The sequence below is a fragment of the Macrotis lagotis genome, chromosome 3 (genome assembly GCF_037893015.1).
Source record: "Macrotis lagotis isolate mMagLag1 chromosome 3, bilby.v1.9.chrom.fasta, whole genome shotgun sequence".
In the NCBI taxonomy this organism is placed as follows: domain Eukaryota; kingdom Metazoa; phylum Chordata; class Mammalia; order Peramelemorphia; family Peramelidae; genus Macrotis; species Macrotis lagotis.
Genome location: NC_133660.1, coordinates 241,932,993 through 241,953,432, shown reverse-complemented (window position 1 = coordinate 241,953,432; position 20,440 = coordinate 241,932,993). Strand labels below are relative to the sequence as shown.

The following is a 20,440-nucleotide window of genomic DNA, read 5'->3' as shown; positions in this document are numbered from 1 at the left end:
ATGTGTTTTTGTAAAAGGCTTCAGTTGCAACATAACTGGTGGATCTTCCAGCACCATCCACTGGAATACATTAAAGATGGCAAAGGTCTGAGTAGGAGGAAGCAGTAAAAAGCCAATTCCACCAACAACTATTTCAACAAAGATCTCAGGTGAGTGTCAGATAGTCACAAATTTTATCCACAGGCAGGAACTAGGGAATAAGGATGAGCCAGGATCAAAGGGCCAGACCATGGAAGATGAAAAGGGCCACAGTGCTACTTTTCTGACCCTACAGTGGGAATTGTGATCTTAGAATCAATCCTGGGTGCAAGGACTGATATATCTTCCATGTAACCCTGCGGGGGCATGTTGACCTCAGCCCCAAGAGAAGCATATTACAGTGACATGATTCGAACCTCAGTAGGACAACACATAAGATAAACCAGAATCTTGCAAAACCATGAAGATCTTGTCAGAATTCTCCTGAGCCTAGCCCCCAAACAAAATCCCAATCTGGGAAATAATACTGGAGGAATGAATCAATGCAAAAAAAAATTAAGAATTATAATGATGCTAGCAGACATAAACCCAGAAAAAGAAGAATAAATTTCCAAACCTAAAAGTAAGATTAATTTCTTAGAAGACAAAGTACCAGTGGATAAAAAATTTTAAATGAGTCTATAAATGAAATAAGAATGCTAGAAAAAAGAATTTTCTTTAAAAAAAAAAGAATGATTATGGAGTTTAGCACAGAAAGTACAAAATCTTATTCAAGGAACATATTGCCTAAATACTAGAATGACTCAAACAAAAGTTAATGACTCAATTAAACAACAAGAAATATTCAAGCAAAGGTAAAAGACTGAAAAAGAGAAAAAAGGTAAAGTGTCTCATGTAAAAAAAAAACCTAAAAAAGACATCAAGGAAAAATAATTTAAGAATCATTGGATAGGGGTGGCTAGGTGGCACAGTGGATAGAGCACCAGCCCTGGAGTCAGGAGGACCTGAGTTCATATCTGGCCTCAGATACTTAATAATTACTTAGCTGTGTGGCCTTGGGCAAGTCACTTCACCCCATTGCCTTGCAAAAAAAAACCAACTAAAACAAAAAAAGAAGAATCATTGGATAACAGGAAAGCATCACCAAAAAAAGAAAGCCTAGATATTTTATTTCAGAAAATCATGACATATCAGAACAAGAGGGCAAAGTGAAAATAGAAGTGATCCCCGATTCACATCCTGAAATAAACTCCCAAAGGAAAACTTTCAGGAACATCATAATCCAAATCCAGAGCTTCCAGGTCAAAGAAAATATACTACAAGAATCCAGAAAGAAAGAATTCAAGTACTAAGGAACCACAGTCAGGATTATAAAAGATCTAGCAGCTACCCTTAAAAAGGAATAGAGAGAACAAAAAAAATCAAACAGGCAAAAGATAAAGGTTCACAATTTAGAATAATTTGTCTAATAAGACTAAGTCTATTCCTACTGAGGGAAAAATGAACCTTTAATGAAATAGCAGATTTTCAGGCATTTCTGATAAAAGGAATGGAGCTAAGTAGAAACTATGCAAAATAAAAATAGAACTGAAGAGAAGCATAAAAAGGAAAATATAAGTGAGCAGTCCTTTAAAAGGATGAACTGTTTACATTCTAATGGAGAAAATGATACAAGTGCCCCTTCAGAGCTTTATTATCATCAGACATCATAGAGGGAGGCAAATAAGACCGAGGCTCTAGAAATGGTTTCATTATGTTTTGATTTTCTTAAAAGAAGAAAGGGAAAGGACAAGAAAAAGAAAGAGATTGGAGAAACTTAAAATAGGCAGCTAGGTGATAAGAGTGTAGAACGTAGAGTCAGAAGACATCAGTTTAAATCTGGCCTCAACCAGCTCCTAGTTGAGTTATCCCAACTGTAAAAGGGAATAATAATTCCATCTACCTTGTATAGCTATTGTGAGGATAAAATGAAATAATATTTGTAAAGAGCTTAGAATATGCCAGACATAGTAGGCAATGTATAAATGGTTATTTTCTTCACTTCCTTTCTTTTCCCATCCCTTTTTTTCCACTTTTTTTCTTGTCTTCTTTTTCCTTCTCATTCCTTCATTATCTCACATAATTGTGATATCCAATAAAGAAGCTATAAAATGAGAAAAGGATGGGAGAAATAAATATCAGTTAAATATTACTTTTATTTGAACTGGAATATTGGTAGAATATGCATTCATATAGCATCTTTTGTGTAGAAATCTTTTCAACTCAACTGAAGAAAAAATGGGAAGAAGCTAAGGGAGAGGTTAAATTTGGAGAGGGCTTAGTTACCCTTAAACAGGGAAGGAATAAGGTGAGAAGAAATTAAAAAGGAAAGAAAGAAAAGATAAGAGGCTGTAATAAAGAGAAAAAGGGAGCAAATAGGGAGAAATGTATAAGAAAATGAGAGAAAATAGCACAATTAATAATCACGACTGTAAATGTCAATGGGATGAACTTTATCCATAAGCCAGAAGAGAATAAAAGTTCGATCTGAAAGTATAATTCAGTAATCTATATTGTTTTTGAGAAACACTTGGAAGAAAGACTCACACAGAGTTAAAATGAGAGATTGTAAGAAAAAAATATTCCTCTACTGAATTTAAAAATAAAAATCAAGAAGGTAGTAGGCAATGATTTCAGGCAATAGCAAAACCAGACTTGATTAAAAGGGATAAACATGGAAGCTAAATTTTGTTGAAAAGTACTTAAGACATTTACTTTATTCAATATAATTTTTATTTCATTGTGGCCAGTAAGGGTTGTATTTAATTGCTACTTTTCTGTATTTGTTTATGACCTAGAACTGAAAGGAAACAAATGTTTATAAAAAAGAAAGTACCCAGATTAAAAGAATAACAAACAGAATTTAAACTACTTGATCACATAAGATGAAGCTGAGTGAGCATAAATGTTCTCATTGCAGAAAAGCAAAACTTGTGAGCAGATGGATTTATAAGTAAATTCTACCAAATAATCAAAAACCAATAAATTCAATATTACACAAACTGTAAAAAGAGGAAAATAAGGATCCTACCAAATTCCTTTTCTGATATAAAAATGGTCTTTATGCCTAACCAGGGAGAGACAAAAAAGAGAAAGTGAGGGGTAGCTGGGTTGCACAGTGGATAGAGCACTGGCCCTGGAGTCAGGAGTACCTGAGTTCAAATCCAACCTCAGACACTTAATAATTACCTAGCTGTGTGGCCTTGGGCAAGCCACTTAACCCCATCTGCCTTGCAAAAACCTAAAAAAAGAAAAGAAGTGAGAAAGTTAACTCTAAAACATTATCTCTAATTTTGAAACTTGAAGCTAAAATTTCAAAATGTTAGTAAAGAGGTTATATCAACATGTAACAAAGATTATACACCATGGCTAGTTTGGATTTATACTAGGAGTGCAGACTTGATTTAATATTAGAAAAACTATCAACATAATTAACCATATTAATATTAAGTGCTTAAATAGAACTGGGATGCTAGTCACTGGCCCCTGGCAATTCAAAGAACCTATCCAGTGGGTACTCAAGCCAATGGCAAGTAGAGAAGGGACTTACCAATATTTCTGGGGGGTACCCTAGAACCCAAAGAGCAGAGGTAGACAACCTGGCTCTGGATCCGTGAACTATAACATTCTTACTTATATATGCAATCCAGAAGTAGCTACTTGCATTTAAAATTCCAATTGAGGTTTCAAAAGAGCCCATGATATAGCACCTGAATGTTGTATAACTATATGGGACTTAGGTATATTATTGAGGCAGCTTGATGATATGGTGTATAGAATACCTGGAGTTGAGAAGATCTGAATTCAAATACAAAGTAAGATACTTCCTAGTTATGTGACCCTGAGTAATTTGCTTAATCTCTCCCTTGCCTTAGGTTTCTCATCTATTAAAAGGGGATGAGGGGTAACTATGTGGTTCTGTGGATAGAGCACTGGCCCTGGAGTCAGGAGGACCTGAGTTAAAATTTGACTTCAGACACTTAATAATTACCTAGCTGTATCACCCTGGGCAAGTCACTTAACCCTATTGCCTCGCAAAAATAAAAAAAATCAACAACAACACAAAGGGGGATGATAATGGCCCCTTCAAAAATTGTGAGGATTAAATGAGACATCTGTAAAGTGCTTTGCAACCCTTAAAGCATAAATGCTAGTTATCGTTGTTATGTGGTGGGAGTTGTTGGCCTAAATCCATTTTCCACCAACTTGCTTTCCAGCTTTCTTACTAGTTTTTTTCTTTTGCTAGTATTAACACCATTTTATAATATTCAGTTGTTCTGAATTTTGTCTACTTTGTTGCAATGCTCTAACTTTTCTCTATTTTAACTACAACCAAACAGTTTTTATGATTACTATTTTTTGTATAGTCTGAGATCTGATATTGCTAAATCCCATCCTTTCCATTTTTTCATTATCTTCCTCAAGATTCTTGATCTTTTATTCTTTCCTGTGAATTTTACCCCACTTCTAAAAGTAACCATTTGATAGTTGAATCTATATGACATTAATTATATTAATGAATATATTAGTTTAGATATTTTTATCATTTTCATTATATTGGCACAGTCTAACCATGAACAACTAATATCTCTCTAATTACTGAAGTTTGTATTTTCTGCAAAGATAGTTATATTTATATAATTCCATTGTAAGTCTTATATGAATGTATGTATATAAACAAAGATGGCCTGCAATCTGCATTGTTGGAGAGAACTTCTAAATGATGGTATCACAGATTCTATTTGAGTATAAATGTCAGTTATAGTCATCAGTTTATTTCATATTTTTGGACTGCACTATTTAAAACTCTGAAAGAAAAAGATTTACTTTTTAAAGATACATCTTTTGCAGTCTGATGGACTGTGACTACCCATCAGAGTGAATGAAAAGAATCCTGGCATAGTATCTTTGGAGCTAACTAAATCCAACCATCAGGAAAACTCAGCAAATGTGTGATTGTAATGTTTTATTTTGATTCCTTGGTCTGATCCAATTCTAAGACACAATTTTTTATATAAACCATAGTTTTTCCTTCCTCTCATACCCTGAGCTCAACTATTGCATTCTAGTTCTCATTGTCAATGATTACTTCAGACATTTTCAATGTTTCCTGCCTGACTTGCAGGTAAGCCAGCCAGCAAATAGCCAAAATGGTATACCAATAAGAGGTCAATGGTCATTGTCTTCCTGGGAAACCCTTGGGAATGACAACCAAGATCTGGCTATTTTCTTGTAATTTACATTAATAGATCTTACCAAAATAAAACCTGTCAGAAACTGGGATCGACCTCTTCCCCTCTACTTGAATAGTCAGAACTGTACCAGATGAAACTAACCTCTATCCCATTATTTCTCCCTTGAGTTCTAACGATTTTAATAGTTCACTTCTAGTTTGGAATTTATCTTCCAAAAAATGATTCTCTGTCCTCATAATTACCCTGATACTTTTTAGCTGTATATATGTAAGAACAGCTGGCACTTACATAGCACTTTAAGATTTGCAAAGTGCATTATATGCTACTTTATTTGTTCTTCATTACTGACTAATAGGTGCTATTATTATTATTATTATTATCATCATCATCATCATCATCCCTATTTTACAAAGGAAGAAATAGGCTGAGAGACTTGTTCAGGATCACAGTAAATGTCTGAGGTAGGATTTCAACTCAGAAGAAGATCCTAAAGTATCCTTGATTCATTGAAATGATGGGGCAGGAAGTTCACACAACCATCATTAAAGACCAAAGTTTTAGGGAGATAGATTGAATCAGACAAAGAGTTAATCCCTCCATATGTATCTATATCACCTATATCTATCTATATCTATATCTATATCTATATCTATATCTATCTATATATCTCTCTATCTCTATCTCTATATCTATATCTATATCATCTATATCTATATCTACATCTCTATCTCTATCTATCTCTATCTATCCCTATCCCTATCCCTATCCCTATCCCTATCCCTATCCCTATCCCTATCCCTATCCCTATCCCTATCCCTATCTCTATCTCTATCTCTATCTCTCTCTATCTCTATCATCTCTATCTATCCACATCCACATCCACATCCACATCCACATCCACATCCACATCCACATCCACATCCACATCCACATCCACATCCACATCCACATCCACATCCACATCCACATCCACATCCACATCCACATCCACATCCACATCCACATCCACATCCACATCCACATCCATATCCATATCTATATCTATATCTATATCTATATCTATATATAATCTATCTATCTCCATCTCCATCTCCATCTCCATCTCCATCTCCATCTCCATCTCCATCTCCATCTCCATCTCCATCTCCATCTCCATCTCCATCTCCATCTCCATCTCCATCTCCATCTCCATCTCCATCTCCATCTCCATTTCTCTCTCTCTCTATCTCCTCATTCCATATATATCATCCTTCTTTATCCAATCCTGACCTTCCTAACCTGAACATGACTGGTCTCAGTTCCATGAATTTTAATACTCCTAAGAAATGGACTCAGTCTAACTTTTGGCTTGTTTTTACCTGGGTTCCGATGTAGACTCAAATGATCATTCACCAGGAGTGATCTTCTCCAGGACTCATCCTCTTCAAGAGTTTTCTCCCTCCCTCTTCAGCAAAGCAATACAACACTAATCTATCTTGGTCCCCTGCAGCAAACGGGACAAAAATTTCCTTTTTCCAGTGCCTAGACAAGTGCCTGCCAAGGCAGCTACTTAATAAATATTTGTCGACTTGAACTGAACATCTCTCTGGGCCAGCAATTCTACCCTTAAGCTATTTTTACCCCATCTATAGCTTGGCTCAACCCCAAAGCCAACTGAGCAGGTACCATACTTCTCTTCCTCAGGCTGGTTTAGGAAAAATACTGTACTTCTTTTGGGGTGATAAGGCACCAACTCTAGTCAAACTTTAACCTCAGCTTTTTAGTGTAAGTATCCTGGTCTCAATTTATGGCAATCTGCATATCATTATATTTCAGTTTGAAAAGCAGAAGACCAAAAGGGAAACTTTTAATAGCAAATTTCCACTTGATTAAAAGAAGTGGTTATAAGAATATGGGCAGAGAGGAAAGAAGAAGAGAGGAGGACTATTGACTAAACTTGAGAATATAAAACTTCTAGAATCCTAGAATCTATTCTTTAGAAAAGATTCCAGAAGTCAGCTAAGTGATAAAGGGGAAAGAGTAGTGGTTGTATAATCAGGAAGACCTAAATTCAAATTTGGACTCAGATACTAGTTGTGTGGCCCTGGGTAAGTCATTTAAACCCTATTTGTCCTGGTTTTCTCATTTATAAAATGGGGATAATGATAGTATTTATCTCAAGGGTTGCTGTGAGGAGCAAATGAGATAATAATTGTAAATTGCTTAGCAGAGTGTCTAGAACAAAGTCCTACATAAATGTTAACTATTATTATTATTATTATTAATCAGATTATAAAATTGAGTTTCAGAAAGATTAAGCAATTTTTCCAGAGTCACAAAGGTTGTATGCTTCAGAATGGAGACTTGAGCTCAGCGTCTCTAATGTAAATCATAAAATAAGTAATGGACAAAATTAGAGTTGACGTCCATGAGAAAAAGAATTCCATCCATGGAATCTTCCATGCAGCTACAGAAGGATTGCCCAGAAACAGCAGAGGATCAGTTTGCAAACACAGAGAAATGTTTACAGCAATGAATTCACCTTGCCCCAGAATTTTTTCACCAAGTCTCAGAATTCTTTCAAAATTCCCAATGTGCCTGGAGAGAAGACATGGTATAGAAGAAAGGTTCCTGGATTTGGTAAGAAGATTAGGATCTGAAGCTCAGATATGCTATTTACTATCTATGTGGTCTGAGTTATATTACCTTTCCTCCTTGAATCTCTTTTTCTTCATGGTAAAATGAAGGGGTTGGAGAAAATGATCTCTAAGGACCTTCCAAATCTAAATTTCACAGTTTTCTTCTTCTTGGTCACGTCACACCAACTGTTATCTTTGCATTCATTAGAATCCTCTCTACCAGGGCTGAGCAATGACAACTCTAATTAAAATGGGTGTGACTAAGCAAGATTTGTCCCAGTTCATATAACTAGTTAGTTATAGAGTCAGTACTAAAATCTAAGGCCAATTCAATGTTCTTTCCACTGTATCCTAATCCTTATGTTTTTCAGGTAGAGAAAATGAGGCAGAAAGAATATGGTCAACTGGCATGTGTCCAATATTTTTGCCACAGCGGTTATGTGATTTGGTTCACAAGTCATAATCACTTTTTTTAAGAAGTGTCACAGACTTTGGAGATCATCTAATCTAAGTCACTTTTTTGGTAGATGAAGGGACTAGAATCCAAGAACACAAAGAAGTGATAGGGGTAGAACTCCAACTTAGGTTCATCCTCATATTCTTGTTTTCTCTCCACTCTTCCATGAGAACATAAGCTGCCTGAGGGTAAAGACTTCATTATGCTTAACTGGGATTTAATAAAAACTGAATCGAATTTACAGATTCTAGGACTTGACACAAATTGGAATAAATAATTTGTGAACAGATACATTCAAAATAATTTTTAAAAAGTTGAAAAAGGACAGAATCTCATAGCATCCCAGCACCAATCAATGTGCTTTGTATATAGCAGGCACTTAATGAATATTTATTGAATACCACTAGAGAAAACCCATAAATTTCATTCATTCATTTCTTCATGCAACAAACATTTTTTGAATACCTAATATGCAAACAACATGGATTTAGATGTGAGGGGGGGACAAAAAAAAATCACAATAAAACAAGGGCTTTTCCTCATAGAGGTAACAGTCTAACACTAATGAAAAAAAAAACCTAGGGTCAGTATTATCTGAAGATTGAATTGTTTTCAATGGTCAGGTACCCAGGACATTAAGGGGGAGGGTAGAGAGAAGTTCTTTCTTGAACCAAGGAAGTACCTACCTCAAAGTAAGGCAAGAGATTCTAGGGGTAGATTCTATGCTGCTGCTGCTGATGGCGACGATGATGTTTGTCTTCATTTTCAAAGAAGATCCTGACATCAGGGAGGTGATGTCATGGCAAGCAAGTGAATTGGATTTGAGTGAGGGGTGTCGCTAAGGGGATATTAAAGTGATAAACCACACGGTGTGAAGTTTAATGTGGAATTAGGGAGGCAACCTATGAAATGAGAGAGGTAGAAGAGATATGAATCAGATGATAGAATTTTAAATCTCTGGGCTCTTCATTTCCTTTTTTTCTGGATGCATGGAATTTAATAGGGAAGAGGCAATCTTATTAAATACATTCTCATAAAGCATATTCAAGTAAAGCCAAGGATTTAATGTAATCAATATTCATCACCATAAAACCCAATACTACTTTGGAGACTCACTAAGCCGTACTTCTCTCATGACTTTTCCACCATGCTACTGGAACTTCATTATTTTCAAAGATCACTTCAGCCCTGGAATTCACCTGACCTCAGAAGCACTGACTTCTCTGCCTCTAGGGTCCCTTCCTCTTATTGGACAGCTCCTCTCAGAACCTCCATTTATAGAGGTCATTCAGGTCAACCACCTCTTCATTTCCTACAGATTGCACTCCACAGGCTTCTCCACCATCCCCCTATACAAAGTACCTTCTTCCCCTTTCCAACTTCTTTATTTCCCTTGCTATACTGGAATTATTTTTCTTTCTTTCTTTCTTTCTTTCTTTCTTTCTTTCTTTCTTTCTTTCTTTCTTTCTTTCTTTCTTTCTCTCTCTCTCTCTCTCTCTCTCTCTCTCTCTTTCCTTCTTTTGCTTTAATGTGTATTCTCATAGTGTCTGCCACTTAATAAATACATGTTAGTATCTAGATCATTGGATCAGAGGTTCCTAGATTTTAAACTAGAAGGGAACTCACTTTCTAATCCAATTTCTCATTTTGTAGATGAGGAAACTGAGGCCCAGGGAGGTTAACTTACTTGTGCATTGGTGTGATTTGAACCCAGATCATTTGATTCCAGAGGCAGTGCTCTTTTTATTATTCTACACTGCCTCCTTGGATCTTGAAGGATAACCATTCAAGATCTCCAAAAGCAAAATGGTCCCCTCGGGAGTTGGAGGTTCTTTTATGGCACTGGAGATCTTCAAGCAAAGATTGAATGACTACTTGAGAGGTATGTAGAAGGTAGAAATTCTGAGACTGCCAAGAAAGGAGAAAGGAGAGTCTGGAGTTTTGTGATGGACCTGATTGGTGAAGGCTAAGTTCTCCAATTCTGAAATTCAATGATTCTGGAAGTGATCACAAATTTTTTTTTCTCTACACAAGTTCATGGATCTTCTAAATGCTTTCCATGGGGTCCAGGTTAAGGTTTTTTCAATGATATTCAAAGACAATTTTTAGCATTTATTTTTATAAAACTTTGAGTTCTAAATTTTTCTCCCTCCCTCTTCCCTTTTCCTAAAACAATAAGCAAAAGGATACTGGTCATATATGCAAGTATGCAAGACATTTCCATATCAGATGTATTGTGAAAGAAGAAACAGATCAAAATGAAAAAACATGAAAAAAATGAAGAAAGGGAAAATAGTGTGAATTGCTCTGCATTCAGAGTTCATCAGTTCTTTCTTCTAGATGTGTGTAGCATTTTCCACTATGAGTCCTTTGTAATTGCCTTGGAGCATTGTATTTCTGAGAATAAGTCATTCGTTGTTGCTCATCACACAATGTTGCTGTTACTGTGTGTAATGTTCTGCTAATGGTCTAGATCTTTCCATTCTTTTTCTATCCTATGTATTTCTAGAGGATCATTTAGCTGAATGGGGAGCTACACTCATCCCTACTGCAAGTAAAACCTCTCATTTTAGAGATCCCTTAGAACACACATAATTCTTTTGGGGATATGTACAGTGTGATTGGAGCTTCAGATTCCCATTTTATTTAGCTTCTAGGAATCAGAGCCATAACTAAAGCAGGCCTCTTGGAACTTTGGGGTTCCCTTCTGAACAGGTACCCAAAATGAAAGATTTCTAATAGCATTTGCAGTCTTTTGTCAGATAGAAGAAATTGAGTTTAGCATCTGATTAGCAAGAATCATAGGAAGTTATTGAGATGCATTTCCTATTCCTTCATGAGCCTCTTTCTCATTAGTCTTGGCCCCCTCTAAACCAATAGTGTCAAATTCAATTGGAAACAGTGATCATTAAACTATAAAAAGATCCTTGTGTGCCTCATATTGACTTAAAAATCTCACATATTTATGCATGTCTTTAAAAATTAATATATCAACCTATTAAACTCAAATATCAACCTATTAAACACAGTTTAATCTGGTTCAGGATGAGCTTGGGAGAGTTTGACTTTTCTGCTTTAAAGCTTTCCTTACCCCTGGATGGTGAACTCTCCAGCAATGACCTCAGGGACTCCAAAGTCTATCCCCTCAAAGGACCTTGTTTTCTGTGTTCAATATCTCTTTTCTTTTCTGCTCAGATGAAGGTTGACATGGCTTCATGGGTTTTTTTTTAAATGTTTTTTTCTTAGATCATATATTTTCTAGTAATGATCCTGATAGACTCAAAGACTGAGAAGGGGACCTGTGAAACTATCTAGTACAACCTCTTTAAAGAGGAGAATACTGAGGGCCAGAGTGGTGAAGCTGCTGGTCTTCCAACCTCCATCTTCTGACTCCCAATCCAATGTTCCCTTCACCAAGCCACAACACACGGCTACCTCACGTACATTCAGTTTGAATTTGAAATGAGCATTCTGACACACCCACAAAGTCACTTGATTCTAGTTACTAACTATGAGGTTGTTCATGAATCTTATTAACTCTGAGGAGGCGATGGAATGGAACCAGTTCTCAAGTTTACAAGCCCTATGGGGAGCATGGTGGTGTGAAGCTGATTCCAAACCTGTTGCTGCCAGCTCCAACTAGCATGCAGACACTGAGGCTCACTTCCCTCTGGAGGCACAGAATTGAGAAGGAGGGGCCATTTGCTGGGAGAGGCAGGGTTGGGGTGGCTTATAAAAATCAGGAGGAGAAGCTGGCCTAGTTGCATCAGACAATGGAAATACTTCTGTCCAATAGAAGACAGATGTATGTGTGAGCTTGTCCATTAAGGATTTTTCCCCCTAAAATGTTCTTCAAGAATTTTTGAGATTTAAGATGCCATCCAACATGAGAAATGCTAATAAATGAATTTTTGGTAGCTTGAAGGGTAATATAGTAGAAAGATGGGTGACTTGGGACTTAGAAGTTCAGGTTTCTAATCCTCTCTGGTCAAGAATAAATCATATCCTCTCCATATCGTTAGTTTCTTCATCTGTAAAATGGAAAGGCTGGGAGAGATCATTTTTCAGGGTCCATCTGGCAAGATGTAGGGTGCTATATGTGTTAATTAGGTCAACCAGAGCTAATAAACTCAGCTAATTTTGCTACTGGACCCTAGGGGCAATTTAAACCTTTCAACATTCAAAGAGAATGCTTTTCTTCAGACAGAAGAAACCGAATTCATTGCTTCCGTTAACCCAATCACATTTATGTAGCTGGACCCTAAAAAGGGTCCTTAATAGGCTAAGTTTTAACTTAAAGCCTTTGTATAGTAGAGGCAACTTCCATGTAGCATTGCCACCTAGTGGAAAGGTAAGTAAGAACACAGGTCTCTTGTAACTCCAATGGGGATGTGGTTCTCTTTGCTGAAAGGTATCCAGATGGTTTGGGAGCACCTCTCAGGCTGGGAGAATATGTCCATGTTTGCTTTTCCATGATGGTGAAAAGAAAAGAACTGTCATTCTTGGAAAAACTTGGAGACTCACTGTCCTTCTTTGCCAACTGTAGACATACCCCTTACTTGCTCTCTCACCTTTGATTGGCTGGATCATTCCCTCCACCCTCCCTGGAATAAAAGAGTTTAAACCTAGAATACTAATGAAATCCCCTGGCTGCCCAAGTGTGTTTCAAAGGTACAATTATAGCAAATGGAGGATAATTGTAGAAAATGGAAATGCCACTAGCTGGATTGGTGTTTCAAGGCTGAAAGATGTGGAGGTTGGGATGAGGAAGGGAAAGGATAGAGAATCTTGTTTTATGCCAGCAGAGTGGTTTGGTTACCATCCCCCCCATAATAGCAATAACAAGAAAAAGTTCATAAATCAATCCTCAAATGGGAAATCACTTAGGACAGAAGAAGGATCAAAGGAAGAAGTCCTTTGGATTTGGAGTCTGGGATCCTGAGTTTGAGTCCCAGATTGACTAGTTACTTCTATGGTCACTTTACCATTGTGGGTCTCATTTTCTCATCTGGAAACTAAGAGGATTGGTCTAGATGGCCTCCAATCTAAGCTTCCCAGTGCCAAATCTGGAATCTAGGGGAAGAAGAAAGAGAAAGGCATTTATACTTAAACTGAGACTTCAGAGTTCCTCTACAGGATTCTTTGTAAAAATGAATTTATATTTGTTGTTGCTTTAAAAATTGCCTGCAGACCTGAAGGATTTCCCAGCAGAAGAAAATCTACCCATATGAGCCTTTGACCTTCATCACATGTTTTGGGTGATGGAGAGAGGACAACTGGTGCCTCCATGTAATGTTCTTGCAGCAAGATGGCGAGATGTGTCTTTGGTTCCTGGACTCAGACTCCATTGTTGCTTAGCCTCTAGCTCCCACAAGTTGGTGTGTGAGCCCCATTCCCTGCTCCTGCTCTGAGGGCTCAGCCCTGACCGAGGCAGCAATGTTCCCATAGGAATGTGGCAACCTGCCAGATGGCCTCATGGACATTCCATTCATCTCCCCAGCCCAGGGACAGCCAGCAAGGGAACAGCCTGGGCTGGGCGGCTGGGCTGCCAGCCCTTTAACTATTTGGCTTCCCAAGGCGCCTCCAATCCTGGAAACTTTGGGAGGAGGGGATTGGCTGGTGATCAACTTCACTAGGAAACAGTGAAGATAATCATGAGATAAAAGGAAAAAAGAGTGATTTTGATTATCATTCAATATATCAAACTATAGGGCAAACTTTAAGGTTATAAAAAGTAGAGTAAAATGAAAAGCATATTCTGTGGTTCCTTTTCCTATGATATAATCTATCAGGAGCAGATTGCAAAGTAATAAGAACTGACATTGACATAATGCTGTAAAGTTTGCAAAAAACTTGATTCATATCAACTCATTGGATCTTCCCAATGGTTGATGAAACAGGAGTTATCATCCCCATTTTACAGTTGAGCAAACAGGTTCAGGGAATTAGTGGTTTGCCCCCAGTCACCAAACTAGCAAGTGTCAGAAGGAGGACCAGAACCCAGGCATCTCTTGGGACTGGGGCCAGCTTTCTTTCTACTATGCCATGCTCTGCTACTTCTCATTACTTCTAGCAATGCTCCATTATAAATATAAAGAAATGCATAGATTGAAAAAAAAAATCACACCAAAGCTTATATAAACAAATAAAAGTTGTCTTTCTTACAACTCAACTCTTTCCTTTGTTAGGGACTTGGTACTGTTGGTTCATCTCTTTGTTGTTCTGTCTTAGTGTCCACAATGTCCAGTACACAGTGGGGCTAAATAAATGCTTGGCTTGTTTCTTCTCTGGGGGCTTCTTCTTTCTTTCTTTTCATATTTGTTAAACTGTCTTATTTTCCCATAAATGTTGGCATTCTCCCTCTCTCCAGGACTTATTTCTCTGTCTTCTACCCACACCTTCCTTTTTTTCTTTTTAGTCATCTCATTCACTTCCATGGAAGTGTGAGGGAGGAGGGTGCCTTGAACTTGGAATCAGGGAGACCTGGGTTTGAATTCTACCTCATTCATTCTCTGTGTGTCCTCTCTGTCCTCTCATCTATGTGTAACCTCTTCTTGCTTGGGATCCATACTGACATAGTATTAAATATAAAAATGAAGGGGGTTGGATTCAATGGTCTCTAAAGTTCCTTCCAAATCTTAGTCTCTAGGGGGCGGTTAGGTGGTGTAGTGGATAAAGCACCAGCTTTGGAGTCAGGAGTACCTGGGTTCAAATCCGGTCTCAGACACTTAATAATTACCTAGCTGTGTGGCCTTGGGCAAGCCATTTAACCCCCTTTGCCTTGCCAAAAAAACCCTAAAAAACCCCCCAAATCTTAGTCTTTAAATCTGATTTATGGACTATTACTTTTATATTGATGACTCCCAAATCTGCACTCTAGACTTATATCTCGCTTGCCTGCTAAGTCTGTCTACTTTGATGTGGCATTTCCAGTTCAACATGTCTAAAAATGGGTTTATCAGTTTTTCCCCAAAACTTACTCATCCTTCCAATGAACATTTTCTTCATCTGTCCCAAAGACCTTCCCAATCACCCTGAAGAAATTAAAATTTCCCTAATAACAAACAAATAAACAAGCAAATAAAGAAATAAAGCATCCTGGATGGCATGAATATTGGCTAAATCACATCTTCTTAGTGTCCCCAGGTAATTCCTTAAGGCAATAAATGGCAGATGGGGTACATTGATGGAGGGAGTTTACTCAAGGTGAGTACCCTATACCAATGAAATCACAAGTCCAGCGTCATCTAGGAGACATTCACAGCTCACATGTAGTCTTCCCATCAATACTGTAAGAATATTATCATATAATTATCCCCATAAATAGGGATAGATATTATTCCCATTTATATTGAGGAAACTGAGGCACAGAAAGGTTAAAGAGCATGCCCTTGGTCACAAATTTTTTTTTAGGTTTTTTCCAAGACAAATGGGGTTAAGTGGCTTGCCCAAGGCCACACAGCTAGGTAATTATTAAGTGTCTGAGACGGAATTTGAACTCAGGTCCTCCTGACTCCAGGACCAGTGTTCTATCCACTACACCACCTAGCTGCCCCACTTGGTCACAAGATTTGGAAGGGACAGAGATTGTTTTTATTTCTGTATTATTAACTCACACTTCCTTACACAATGCCTGTCAATAGATACCTCTTAATCAATGCTTGTTGTTGAATGAATAAATCAAAAGGCACAATCTGAACCAAAGTTCAGCTCCCTATTGGCCTAACCAGCTGCTCTTCAATCACTTGATAAATCATGGAGTGAATGATTCTCTCCTTAGTATTCTTAGTATTCTTAGTGTTGCCTCCCTAGTTCAATCACCTAATATCTAGACTATCTTCAATAGCCTCCAAACCAGTCTTTCTAGACCAAATCTCTTTATTTGCTTTCCCTACCCCCACCAGGATATTTCAGCACTGCTGTAAAATGAACTCTTCTAAAGGACAGCTCTTCTTATGTCATCCCCTTGCTTTAAACTCTCCCATGGCTCCCTAGTTCTTAAAATGCCATTCAAGTTTGACTCTAAAATACTTCCCAGTTTCCAGCTGCTCCTTTTCATAATTCCTACAAGTCAGTTTGTCATGGCACCATCTCCCTGATGTCATGGTCTTCTTCAGGAATGAAGGACAAACATCTTATCATCATCGTCATCATCATCATCATCATCATCATCATCCCAAGGTAGCTTAACTCTTTCCTGTATGCTCCCTGTACTTCTCTACTTCCATGCCAGAAAGATGAGCTGGTCACATAGTGAGAATGAGACAGATTGACAGCCCACATGCCTCTTTGATTTTCACACATTTTCAGAATAACTGGAGGAAGCCCCCACCACCACTCCCACTCTCAGCATGTTGAATGGGATCTCTTGAGATGAATTTAAGGGGGGGTCATGTAGATTTATGTAGGATGGGCAAACATGAGTAGCTTGTAATTGCCATCACTGGAGGGGACATGATTCAAGTCAGTGAGATCATGGGCTCATTTGAGCATGGAGTATCACCCATAATATCTAGAAGAGTTTCTTCCACATAGTTTAGAGATGAATGAATGAAATCACTCTGGGGCACTAAATATTTATTTCTACCATTCTACTTTGGTTCAGTTTCTAGATATCTTCTTTGTGACCACAGCCCAAGTCGGAGACAGAACTATGTCTATATAGTTACCTCTATAGTCACATCTATAATCATATACACCATCATAGTCACAACTTTATCCAGTCAGAGCTATGTCCTTGGACATATTCAAACCAGAGATATAGTCACATCCAGGAATACCTGCATAGACATGGACTTTTCTACTTCCACAGCCATGTTCATAGTCACAACCACATCCACAGCCAATGGCCAGACTTATATATCCACAGCCCTATCAACTTTTGGAGGCACTTGCCAAGTCTATCATGGTGACCACAAGGGATGAGGAATCAGGGTTGGATTCCAGAGAGGGACTCTGATAAATGGCAACACATCCAAGGAAGGCAACAGGCATGCAAATTATCCATTCCTGACCTGGGGAAATAGTGATGAAAAATAGCAATACAGGATTATTTTGAGGCTATATGATTGGAATGAGTATATTTAAATCCTTTCACAAAGATCCACTGGAGGGCAAGTCTGATGACAGCAGCCTCAGTAATTCCAGCTCCAATAACATGAATTAAAATTCCTGTAGGGAAGCTAGGTGGCACAGTGAATTGAATACTTAACTTGAAGTCAGGAAAACTCATCTTTCAGAGTTCCAATTCCATCTTAGATATTTACTAGCTGTGTGATCCTGGACAATTCACTTAACCCTGTTTGCCTCAGTTTTCCCATCTGTAAAATGAGCTGGAAAAGGAAATGGTGAAGCATTCCAGTGTCTTTGCCAATAAAACCTCAGTGGAGTCTGAACTCCATGGACACAACTGAAAAATGGCTGAAAAACATACCAATAAGAGTGGCCACATAACTTGGAAGGGTTGTTTCTGTAAGTCAGCTCCATCGATATCTTCAACAGTAAGATCATTCACAGCCATGAGGCATAGCCTCCTAAGGAACCTCCCTTGAAAGACTTAGTTGTCAGTGGGATGTCCAAGCTCCAGTCTGCACATTCAAAAACAAATCCCATCCCTTTGTAGTTGAATCTCCTGCACTCTCTTCATCCTCTGGATCTGAACTCTTAGACTCGATCAACCCCAGTCACACTGGGACTATGACAGCATTTTCACCCCAGCAGTACATTCTGCCCCACCCCCTTTGAGAAAGAGAGAGAGAGAGAATAGTCTTATTGAGATGGACAAACTTCTCTTTGTGGTAATGAAGGTCATAGAGTGCTAAGAGCTCAGACAGCAACATCTGAAGGATTTGTGAGAGAGTCATGGTCCAATTTACTGCCACAGCATGAAACAGTAAAGTGTATTAAAATGTGTTACGTTAGTTAACGTTGGTTCAATTAGATAAAAGTTGTCAGTTTTTATGAGGGGCAAAGGTGCCTTGATATTTGATGGACTTACTTTGTGAAGCCCATCAAGGGATGAGGAAGAATATGCTAGGTGATATATGGCTGTACCTGAGTAGCTTAATGGGAAAGAACAATTACGTACACATGGGATTCAATGTTAGAAAGTATATGTGGATTAAGGCAAAGTCTTGTGGTTTGGGTATGGACTTGATTTTTTTTTTAAATCCAAAGAATGAATAAGGCTCTGGGGAAATGTGGCCTAGTAATGAAGTTGGTTTTTTTGTTTTGTTTTTTCACTCTTTTTTTTTTGTTTGCATCTATGATTTCATTGGGTAGAGAATTCCTGGCATGAAAATGATAATAGTAGCTTATGTGCATGGATAATTTTCATATATAGTTGCATTTGATCCTTATAACAACCCTGTGAATAGTTGCTATTACTATTCACCTTTTACTGATAAGGAAATGGAGGCTGAGAAAGGTGAAAGGCTCTATCCAGAGTGGTGAGTGTTTTAGGCAGGATTTGAATACAGGTTCTATCCTAAACCCAGACTCTATTCAGCTGCTTGTGATTTAATGTTACAGATAATACACATGCACGTATGTCTACTTATTGGTGAGACTTTAGCCTCACGAGCAACACCTTCAGCATCAAAGCATGTATATTATGTAAAAGAATGTCCAGAGCATGAAGGCCTCCCATCTTCTCCCTCAAAAGTCTGTCTCATTATCCCTTATAGTCCCCCCACAGACTATAAATTCTGGGTGACCTGATTACCACCAGTGCTGGCTTTTTTGTAAAAGATGTAAAGAACTATATGCAATGTGGGAGACTGGAAAAGGGAGTTGACTGGTTACCAAGGGAAAAAAATAATGGCTGGATAGTGGGGGACTGGTGATTATGAGTTGCATCAGAGTCTGATGTAGAATGTCTCTGAGGACTCTTGGGTAAGTTCATTGGCACGACTGCTCCCCTCTTAGGATCAATGGCTAAATCCTCCCATATGGGTTGTCTCCCCCAGTTAAAATACAAACTCCTTTAGGGCATAGATTAGCTTCTTTTTCTTTTTGAATATCCCGTTTGGCCCATAGTAAGCATCTAATAAATGTCTTTTCTTTATTTTAATCTAAACTGGGCCTAAAGAGATTCCCTGAGGAAGTAATTAAGAAACATTTATTAAAAGCCTTCTATATATCAAGTGTATTAGGGTGTATGGGGTATTCAGGGGGACTAGCAACTCCTCTGTTAGGGCTTGCCAAGTCCTTTATAGGGCTACTCTTTCACCTTTGGTGTTCACCTTTACCCAGCTCTCACCTGTGGATCCAAGAAGTTGTAGCTTGTGCAGTGATCACACCACAGAAACTTCTCTCAGAAGATAGGTTAAAATAGGATGAGGGTAACTGACAGACCCCAAACCCATCAGAGATTTAGGGGGTGTCTACCTCAAGCATGTGAAGATTTCCCCCGATGGGATGGCCAGATGAGAACAATTTGATCTAACAGGAGAGAAGCAGGTGCTATACAGAGTTTAGAGCTTGGTCAGACATCAAAGATGCCAAGGTCATCCACTGCATCCCAACTGGCCTGACTTTTGTGTTGATAATGGACTTTGATGTCTCTGGAAGAGAGAGTGAATCAAACAACTTTGTAAACCACTACCTACTTAAATTCAAGTCATTCCCAAGTCAAGATATCACCCATGATGTCATTGTTCCTCTTAGAAAACAAAGGCTGAACAATATAGCTTACTGTTACTTATGGTAAGCAATACAAAGACAAGGGGAGATGATGCCTGCCCTCAAAAATCTTACATTCCACATTAAGGTGATGGTAGGTGGGGGTGGATAGGTCCCAGGTATAATAAAGTTGATTCTGAGGGCAGTCAATTGACATATTCTCTCTAGAAGCAACAGTAGACAAGAAAGTAGTATGGAAAACATTATACTTCAATTATATCATTATATCATTTGATCCTCATAATTGCCCTTGGAGGTATGTGCTATTATTATTGTCATTTTATAGATGAGGAAACTGGAGTTGAGAAAGGTTAAATTATTTGTACAGGGTCACATAACTGATGAGTGACTGAGGTGAAATTTGAACTCCTTTTTTGTTTTTTTTTTTGCAAGGCAGTGGAGTTAAGTGGCTTTCCCAAGGTCATACAGCTAGGTAATTATTATTAAGTGTCTGAGGCTGGATTTGAACT

At 38.1% G+C, this 20,440-nt stretch overlaps 1 long non-coding RNA gene across 5 annotated transcripts in view; it reads right to left on the bottom strand.

The window, feature by feature from the left end:
- LOC141518367 (uncharacterized) overlaps window positions 1-20,440 on the bottom strand; it is a 36,922-nt gene that overhangs the window by 8,749 nt on the left and 7,733 nt on the right. Inside the window, exons 2-4 of one of the 5 annotated variants that reach the window (XR_012477164.1) lie at window positions 8,975-19,852; window positions 6,572-6,696; window positions 3,208-3,259 (exon numbers count right to left, since the gene is read on the bottom strand). This is a non-coding gene — a long non-coding RNA (uncharacterized LOC141518367). Of the gene's footprint in view, window positions 1-3,207; window positions 3,260-6,571; window positions 19,853-20,440 lie in introns of all 5 variants that reach the window. The other 4 variants (XR_012477166.1, XR_012477165.1, XR_012477162.1 and 1 more) reach the window with 4 other exon arrangements.